Consider the following 10,413-nt stretch of genomic DNA (forward strand, 5'->3'; position numbering starts at 1 on the left):
ACTTCCCCTTCCATCTGATTATTGCCCACCTCCCCATCCTCCCACAGCAATCAGCTTGTGGCATTGTACATAAGGTAGTTTGTGATAGTATTTGTGTTACAGAGTGTCCATTATTGTCTCATTCGCAGTGTCCATTATGGCAGAAAATTGTCGTTCTCTGGGAACGTTCAAGTTCCAGGTTTTTTGGAAAAACTATAGTTCCGGGTGAGTGCCAGCATATCGTACTGTTCAGTTCTTACCGCACAGCTTTATCCGTTGCGGGGTCGTTCCTCCTCGTGACATAGGCCGAGCTTATGATGAGTCTTCCCCATCTGTCGATGAATTTTGTTTCAAGGTTGAATAGTATTGTCTGAAGGGGGCCCAGTAGTCACTCAGGCGGCTGCTGGCCAGGAGTGACATAGAGTATCGGGTTTCTCTTTGTTCACATGTGCTCATAAATTCCAGCCATCTCACAAACAGTATGTTTCTCCCACATTCTGGCTATGAGATATCTAACAATCACAGTGGCCATCCCCAGCAACTTTTTCTCTCCACAGGGGCCTCGCCCAATCAGTGCTACGAGCCATAACTCAGGGGTATAGGACCAATTTGACTGTAGCATCCCTGACATAGCTTCCTCAATTCTTCCCCAAAAGAGCTTCATCTGTACGCAAGCCCATGCCACATGGTAAAAGTCTGCAGACTCCTCACCACATCTCCTACAAGAGGAGGGTCTCTCAGGCTAGAGTCTATTCAGCTTAGCTGGGGAATAGTACACTTGATGTAGAAATGTGTAATTTATTAATCTAAACCGGCTATTTAGGGATGTAACACGTCTGCATGCCAATGGAGTTCCAGTGTTCATCGCTCAATGTTACCCCCAGTGTGTCTTCCCAGGATTTCCTGTGTTTCTGCACCCACACTACCTTCCTTCCTCTTATCATCTTATATAGGGTTGACACTAGTTTCCTGGTGGATAAGTGTTTGAGCAGGTTTTGAAGAATAGGGTGGGGGTCGGGCGCTAGGGGAGATTCAGGCCATTTTAGTCTCATTACCTCTCTGATACATAAGCAGTGTTACCGCCGTCCATTCACCCCTCGTCTGTAAGGTTTCCCATTTTATGAACTGCCCTTCATGCACCAGATCTCCCAGTCCTTGGATCCTCAGCTTCTGGAAGTGGTATTGGAAAGATCTCTCATGTGTGAGAGGGATCCCGTGTATATTGTACATTGGGAGGTCAGGAGAGTAGGGGGGCTATGCACCAGTGAGCCGGCCGATCTGTTCCCAGGCCTTATACGTCACAGTCGTATCGGTCCGCGGCACCCCTGGGCAATCCCGTCAAGTAATCTGAGCTCGCCACCTCTTTGGTCAGGAGGGAATGGGGGGGGGGGCATCCCACTCTGCCATGTATTGAGCTTGTGCGGCCAGGAAGTATAGAAACAGATCTTGGTATTCCATTCCTCTCTGATTGTATGGCCATGTAAGGGTGTTGTGCGATATCCTGACGTGCCTGCCTGCCCAAGCCAGATGGATCATTAAGCTTTTGGTGTGTGCCCAGAAGCGTCTTGGTGGCCAGTTCGGAACACTGTTAAAGATATAGAGTAATTTGGGCAATAAGACAATTTCTGACAGTGCTATGCATGTGACTTGGAAGATGGGAAGAAGGATCCATGACTTTACTTTGTGTTCCTGCAGTTCCAGTGTATTTGTGTAGTTGCCCATGTATAGGTCCCCCACCTTAGTGGTCACCATGACCCCCAAATATCGTATTCCCTGAGGGCACCAATGGAGGTCCACCCCGATGTCGACCTGTTGCACACCTGGGGTCAGGGGTAGTACTTCTCATTTGTTCCAGTTGATTCTCAACCCCGAAAGTTGCCCAAATGTACCTATTTCCTGTATCAGCAGGGGAGATTTTGCCTGTGGTGTTTAACTTAAAGTAATATATCATCCGCCTATAGTGAGATTACGGTGAGATGAGATTGTATTGTTATGTCCCGGTATGCGTGAAGTTCTCTAACATGGCAGGCAAGGGGTTCTATCATGAGGGCAAACCGGATCAGTGTATAGGGGCATCCTTGTTGCGTCCCTCTCGTGGGGTAGATGTATTCTGACATTATCCCATTTGTGTACACTGCGGCCTTAGGTGCCATGTACAACAAACGGACCAATCGTGTATATGTTAGACCAAGACCTGAGCGGCAGAGGACCTCGAAGAGAAAAGGTCACTCGACAGAGTTGAAGGCCTTCTCTGCATCCAGCGTTGCAACCGCTATTGGTATCTCTGGGTCTACATCATGCATGAGCGTAAACAAACGTCTCAGGTTATACTGAGTCGACCGACCAGGAATTAATCCTGCCTGATCTGGTGGTACCAGTGCTGGCATGAACGGCAGTAACGTATCTGCTAGTATTCTAGCCAGTATTTTGTTATCTATATTTATTAACGACAGTGGGCGGTATGAGATGCACTTATGGAGTGGTTTTTCGGGCTTAAGGAGCACTGTCACCAACGATGTTCTCGTGGAGTACGGGAGGGTGCTGTCACATATCGCCCATGGAAAATATGGAGGAGATGGTCGATATGGAAGAAGGACTGAATTATTCCATGCAACGCACAGCGCGTTCTAGTCTTCCAGTATTAGCCGCCTTAAAGACCAGCAGGTGAGAAGCACCTGTGCGTTGCAACTTCCTTACTTTGTTCCCGCGAGTAAGTTTGCTTACGCTCCCTCTTGTGTTCTCTTCCCGGTTTCTGCCTACCTTGTTGGTCGTTTGCTAGTGGGTTGCTTCCCACTCGAACGGCTCCTTTCCTCCTCCCGTTCTGGACTGCTTTCCTCTCCACTTGTGCAGCGTCTGTTACCGTAACCTGTTTGCATCTATCTCCGCCCTTCCTGCTACAGCTGTACTCTCTCCCGCGCTGGGCGGTTCCCCAGCTTTCATTGTTTTCTGTGAGCAGTGTCTACCGTTGGAGCGGTGTGTTCCGAACACACAGTTCTTCCTTTGTGTACCACTATATCCGCGTGTTATCCGTATGCCAACTCGACCTCTACCCGGACAACAGGCAATTGCTAACTACGACAACAACCAGTGCATTCTGGTACTTGTAGGCAACACTACTCTTGCCTTCACTCTTACTGGATTTCTCTACGGACTACATCAACTACCATCCATATCAAGATCTACCATGGTTTTTTCATCCGTTTTTTCCCTGGTTTGGGGTGGGCTCCCTGGAGTCCCGCTGCCGGGCACATAGCCTCTTTGGCAAAGTGGACTCTAGGCGAGCCCGTCCTTCTACCTTCAAATCCAAGAACAAGATCGAAACCACCTGGAGAGAAAAGAAGAAGGAAAGTTCTACAGATGAATCTACTGCGTCTCCAACAGATTCTTCAGGTGAGGAGTGGGCTAGTGGGGCTAGTTGTGTAGACACTGTACTTGATCAACCTGTCAAACCTGAGAGATTGCAACGCCCAAGAAGATGGCTAGCCTCGAGCAATATCAGGAGATGGCCAATGCCATACAGGCTCTAACTGTGGAAATGCAAAACCTCAGAGCAGATAACACCGTTTTGAGATAGCAAGTTCAACAGAGAGAAGACACCAAGGGAGACTAACCTCCCATTTCTCTACCCTGTGGAAAATGTGATGGCAACCCAAAAAAGGTGAAGGAATTCCTCGATGCTTGTACAATACATTTTACCTTTCACCCTAAAACATATGAGCTGGACAGGGCTATGGTGGGATTTCTGATTTCCAATATGCTAGGTAACGCCCTATCCTGGGCAACTCCCTTGGTGACCGCTTCAGATCCAGCATTAAACAACTATGGCACCTTTGTAACTCGTTTGAAAACAAGATTCGAAAGACCCGAGGTCTTCTATTCAACTTTTGAGACTCTACTAGACATTCGTCAAGGAACCTTGGACCTACAAACCTATGTCACCAACTTTCAGAAAGTAGCAACCGAGGCCGGATGGCCAGAGACGGCTGAACAGGCCATTTTCCGTCGTGGCCTACATGAAGATTTAAAGGACGAATTGGCAAGAGTGGCGAGGCCTGCGTCTTTCCAGGAACTAGTGGCCTTGGTTTTGCAGATAGACTATCGTATGACCGAAAGAAGAGCAGAGAAAAAGAGACCCCGTTCTTTTTCTGCCCTACTAGCCTACCCCAAACACCTGAAAAGACACCGACTGAAGAACCTATGAAGATAGGAACAGCAAGAGGACCGCTTACTGCATGCGAACGAAAGAGACGCAAAGGTCTTGGGCTGTGCATGTACTGTGGCTCCAATACTTATTTGTTACGGGACTGTCCCGAGGTACCTCCCAGAAGACAGGGAAACGAAAGACCCCGACCTTGAACAGGGAAAAGGAAGGGGTAAGTACAATGAATCCCTGTGCATTAGCTCAACCCACTGTAAGTGACAGCAACAGTCTAATGGTGATCAAGATTCATATTGACTGGAACATTGGAAGTCCTGTTGAATGTCTAGCCATGTTGGATTGAGGGGCAGCTGGTAACTTTGTGGACGATAAGTGGGCCCTGGAGCATCAGATACCAAGGCGCTCCAAGATACGACCTATCCCAGTTGAAGGGGTTGATGGTACCCCGTTAACGTCCGGACCCATCAGTCAAGAGACACAGGAATTAAAGGTCCAGATGTCCAATCATCATGAATATCTATCCTTTGATTTGATAAGAGTAGCACATTTTCCTATTATCTTGGGCATACCACGGCTTCGAAGACACAACCCAAGCATAGACTGGTGTCGGAACTCGGTTGAATTTCAATCCCATTACTGCTGTCAACATTGTTTGATTCCAGAACCTGCAAAGCCGAAAGTACAAACAATGGTTCACAGATCCATAAACAGTGTCAGCTTGATACCTGACCAATACCAAGAATATACTGATGTGTTTTTAGACACTCAACCACGGAATCTTCCACCTCACCGAAAGGAGGATTGCAAGATCGAACTGGTTCCAGACGCAGAAGTACCGTTTGGAAGAATGTTCCCTTTGTCACTACCTGAAAAGGAGGCCCTCAAGGAATACTTAGCCACAAATCTAAAGAACGGACTAATCCGGGAATCCACCTCATCGGCAGGGGCATCCCTTTTTTTTATTTCAAAGAAAGGGACGACAGAATTAAGACCATGTATCGATTACCGAGGACTTAACAGTCTAACCATAAAAGAACGGTATCCCATGCCATTGATGAAAGACATTATAGAGGCTGTCCAAGGAGCTCGAATTTTCACCAAATTAGATCTTAGGGGAGCGTATCATCTTCTGAGGATCCGTGAAGGAGACGAGTGGAAGACGGCTTTTAGAACACCTCTTGGACATTACGAGTACAGAGTCATGCCCTTTGGTTTAGTGAACGCACCCTCCCAGTTCCAACGGTTTATGGACAAAATATTTGCAGATGTCCTATACTCTTCGGTTGTAGTATATTTGGATGATATACTCGTTTTTTCCAACACTCTGGAAGAACACCGCCAACATGTTCAGGAGGTACTACACAGTTTGAGAATGAACAGTCTGTTGGCAAAACCCGAGAAATGTGTCTTCGAAGCTACAACCGTACCTTACTTAGGATTTATACTCTCAGCAGACAGTGTGCAAATGGACCCCTCCAAAACACAAGCAATAACTCAATGGCCAGTACCCACATCAGTAAAGGACATACAGAGGTTTTTAGGTTTGGCCAACTTTTACCGTAAATTTATACCCAACTTTTCAGAAATCATCTTGCCTATTACTAATCTCTTAAAGAAGGTTGTTACATTTTTTTGGGACCAATCGACAGAACAAGCTTTCCAAAGACTTAGGACAGCTTTTGTGACTGCTCCCATATTGAGACAACCTGACCAGTCCTTACCTTTCATTGTGGAAACCGATGCTTCAGGCGGATTGCAATTGGGGCAGCACTACTACAAATGAAGGAGGATGGATTCGAACACCCTATCGCCTACTACTCTCGTACACTTAGCCCAAGCGAACAAAATTACTGGAAAGAGAACTCCTGGTTATTAGGCAAGCATGCGAAGAATGGAGACATCTATTACAAGGAAACATTCATCCTTTTCAGGTTCGTACTGACCACCAAAATCTGAAGGTACTCCAGAAGATGGAATGTCGGAATTCCAGACATGCCAGATGGGCCTATTTTTTCTCTCAGTTCGACTTTGTGCTGACATACTTACCTGGAAAAGACAACCCCCTTGCTGATGCTCTCTCACGCAGTCAAGGAGACTTTGGAGGTTATCAGGGTCAAGAGATCCTTTTAGCAGGGAAGCGGTTTGTTAATACCCTTAACACTTTTCTGCAACAAGTACAATCCGCCCAGAGCAAGGAAAAGGACCCTCTAAACAAGGGTATGACTCAAAGGGGAGAACTGTTATTCAAAGAAGGTTCGGTGTTTCTGCCTACGACCGACTTACAAGAACAAGCAATGGCCTGGTGTCATGATGTACCATTAGCAGGACACAAGGGACAAAATGCCACTTTAGAATTGGTTTCTAGACAATTCTGGTGGCCCACAATGGCAAAAGATGTCAGAAACTATGTCGTATCATGTCCTGTATGTGCACAGAATAAGTACGCATATTGCAAACCCCTGGGTCTACTACAGCAGGAAACCCATCCAGAAGGCCCGTGGCAACACATTTCCACTGATTTCATTGTAGACTTACCCGTTTCTAACGGGTACTCAGCCATCATGGTCACGGTCGATTCAGTCAGCAAATTGGCTCATTTCCCACCCTTAAAAGGGTTACCCACAGCAGGCATTACTGCAGAGGTGTTTTTGAGAGACATGGTCAGATTACACGGGCTACCCCACACCATCGTATCTGATCGTGGCTCACAATTCACATCAAAATTCTGGACTGTTCTATGCAAATCTCTAGGGATAAAAAGATCCCTTTTGTCTGGGTTTCATCCGGAAAGCAATGGACAAACCGAACGTCTCAATGCCAGTTTAGAACAGTACATCAGGTGTTTTTGTAATCAAGTTACAGAGTGATTGGTATCGGCTTCTGCCCATGGCAGAATTATCATACAACAACACCAGACATTCCTCTACAGGCATGAGTCCCTTCTCATGCACCTATGGATTCCATCTGCGACACATACCTCTGTTTGGTCAGAATTCTTCTAATGTACCCTCCGTTGATCTGCACATGACAACTCTGCAAGATCTTCACAGGAAGACAAGAACCAACCTCGAGATGGCACTTCATAAGAGCAAAAGGTGGGCGGATCTCAAGAGACAACCCAACCCTGAATGGGAAATTGGTGAAAAAGTATGGTTGTCAACCAAATATCTACCCAGGTGGATACACTGAGGCAAGTTCTCTCCCCGCTACATTGGACCTTTCTGGATCACGGCTAAAATCAATCCGGTAGCCCTTCGCTTGGCTCTGCCAGCCAAACTACAAAGAATCCATCCGGTGTTTCACACCTCATTACTGAAAGAATACACAGAGGACCTACACAAAATAAAAATAAAAAAGACAATCGGATTCCAGCAGAAAGAAAGCACCAAGGAATACAAAGTCTCCAGACTCCTTGACTCCAGGTGCAAGAATGGCACCTTACAGTATCTGGTACTATGAAGGGGTACCCAATGTCTGAGAGCTCTTGGGAACCCATTAGACATATATCAGCACCTCGGCTCATTCAGAAGTTCCATCGACTGCAACCGGGAAAACCAGAAGGAAGTCTACTGAGAAGGGTCATACTGTCACATATCGCCCATGGAAAGTATGGAGGAGATGTTCGATATGGAAGAAGGACTGAATTATTCCATGCAATGCACAGCGCGTTCTAGTCTTCCAGTATTAGCTGCCTTAAAGACCAGCAGATGAGAAGCACCTGTGCGTTGCAACTTCCTTACTTTGTTCCCGCAAATAAGTTTTCTTACGCTCCCTCTTGTGTTCCCTTCCCGGTTTCTGCCTACCTTGTTGGTCGTTTGCTAGTGGGTTGCTTCCCACTCGAACGGCTCCTTTCCTCCTCCCGTTCTGGACTGCTTTACTCTCCACTTGTGCGGCGTCTGTTGCCATAACCTGTTTGCATATATCTCCGCCCTTCCTGCTACAGCTGTACCCTCTCCCGCGCTGGCCGGTTCCCCAGCTTTAATTGTTTTCTGTGAGCAGTGTCTACCGTTGGAGCGGTGTGTTCCCAACACACAGTTCTTCCTTTGTGTACCACTATATCCGCGTGTTATCCGTACGCCAACTGGACCTCTACCCGGACAACAGGCAATTGCTAACTACGACAACAACCAGTGCATTCTGGTACTTGTAGGCAATACTACTCTTGCCTTCACTCTTACTGGATTTCTCTACGGACTACATCAACTACCATCCATATCAAGATCTACCAGGGTTTTTTCATCCGGTTTTTCCCTGGTTTGGGGTGGGCTCCCTGGAGTCCCCGCTGCCGGGCACATAGCCTCTTGGCAAAGTGGACTCTAGGCGAGCCAGTCCTTCTATCTTCAAATCCAAGAACAAGATCGAAACCACCTGGAGAGAAAAGAAGAAGGAAAGTTCTACAGACGAATATACTGCGTCTCCAAGAGATTCTTCAGGTGAGGAGTGGGCTAGTGGGGCTAGTTGTGTAGACACTGTACTTGATCAACCTGTCAAACCTGAGAGGTGGCTGCCGACAGTGCATTCTCGTACATGTCGAGTAGGCTCGGGAGTAGATGATCTAGATATGCTTTGTAACCTTCTGCTGTTATTCCATCGTTTCCTGGGGCCTTACCATTGAGGAGGGAGAGCATCACTTTGTGAATCTCCTCCTCTGTTATTGGGGCATTCAATGACCCTCCATGTTCCAGATCTAGCCATCTCAGGGCCACCTTGTCTAAGTATTGCAATATCGCATCATGTCCCATGGTGGAGTGGGATGCATGTAGCGGTATTGTACAAAAATGTCGCCCTCATTTGTGCGCCCCCGCAGTCACTGGAGGTGCACAAAATTAGGGTGACATTTACTGCGCCCAAGCAGAGCGGTGGTTGCTGGGGTTGTGCGGGTGTCCCCCGCTCTACCTGGGCACAGTAACGGGGGTCGGGGGTTGTGGGGGTGTCCCCTGCTTACCATTTCGGAAAGCAGGGACACGTAAGAAAAAAAAAAGAAAGAAAAAAAGCACCTTGCAGCGTCAGCTCCAACCCACGTTAGTGGGAAGAGCTGGCGCTGCAGGGATTGCAGGGGGCGGGCGGCACACTTATGCGGGTGCCATCCTAAAGGTGAGTGGAGTGGGGGGGGTTGGGAGGGGTAATGTAGGCCGGGGAAGCAGGCACAGTGAGCCGCGCCATAACTGGTGTCAGCATTTTCGGCCGTCGCAGTTACGGGGACGCAGTGATCACATAGATCCCATACAACTGATCGTAGTATTCTTGAAAGACGTCATTGATACCAGCTAGGTCTTTAATGAGATGGCCCAGCTTGTCCTCGACCTCCATAATGGGCGTCATCTTACGTTTCCTTTTTATTGCCCATGCTAGTGTCTTTACTGGGGCGGTCACCCTCTCCATACCTCACTGCTGCTTTTGGGTTGCCTATAAACCTCTCCTCTCTAGTTGCTAATTGTCGCAGCTCTTCCCTCTGCATCCTCAGGGTTTCGCATAGTTCACTAGTGTCTTTGGTCCCTTGTGCATTCTACGGTTCCTTAACAGTCCCTTCCACCCCCCGCATGGTCCTACATAGGGCTTTCAGTATTCCCCCCTCTTTGGATATACAGCAACCCCTTACATATAGCTTAAAGGTCTCCCAGATTACACCTGGGCCGGGTACCGATCCCATATTGGTTGAGAAAAAGGATTGTATGTCTTGGCCGATTTCTTCTTGGAAAGCCCCATCCTCTAGGGCTCAAGCCCTGAACCTCCATCTTAGTTGTCTTGGGGGGCCCATTGGGCCAGTCATGCAGGCAAGGACCGGTGAGTGGTCTGATAGGGAGCGGGGGAGTATCTTTGCCTCAATTATCTGTCTGGTTATAGGGAGGTGGACATAATGTAGTCTATTCTTGATGCGCTACCATGGACCCCAGAAAAGAAGGTGTACTCTAAGTCTGTTGGGTGCATTTCCCACCATACATCGTGCAAGTTATGATATTTCGCTATAGCTGCTCATGTCTGTTTGGCCGTGGAGGATCTATCCTGTTCCAACGGGAGGGCCATGTCAAAATCCCCAACCCAGATGACCTCATAGCCCGGGAACCTATGGATGTGGTTGGTGCATCGGTGGAAGAATTTGGGTGAGTCGATATTTGGAGCGTAAATGTTTACCAACAAGATTTTTAATCCCGAGATTTCTCCAGATAGTATGATACATGGCCCTTCCTTGTTGCCCACCTTCTCATGTAGTTTAAACTCTCGGGAGCTATGTACGTAAACCACCACTCCTCTGATGTGTGTAGTGTAAAAGGAGA

This window comes from Ambystoma mexicanum, chromosome 6q (genome assembly GCF_040938575.1).
Source record: "Ambystoma mexicanum isolate Mex_15411 chromosome 6q, UKY_AmexF1_1, whole genome shotgun sequence".
Taxonomy (NCBI): domain Eukaryota; kingdom Metazoa; phylum Chordata; class Amphibia; order Caudata; family Ambystomatidae; genus Ambystoma; species Ambystoma mexicanum.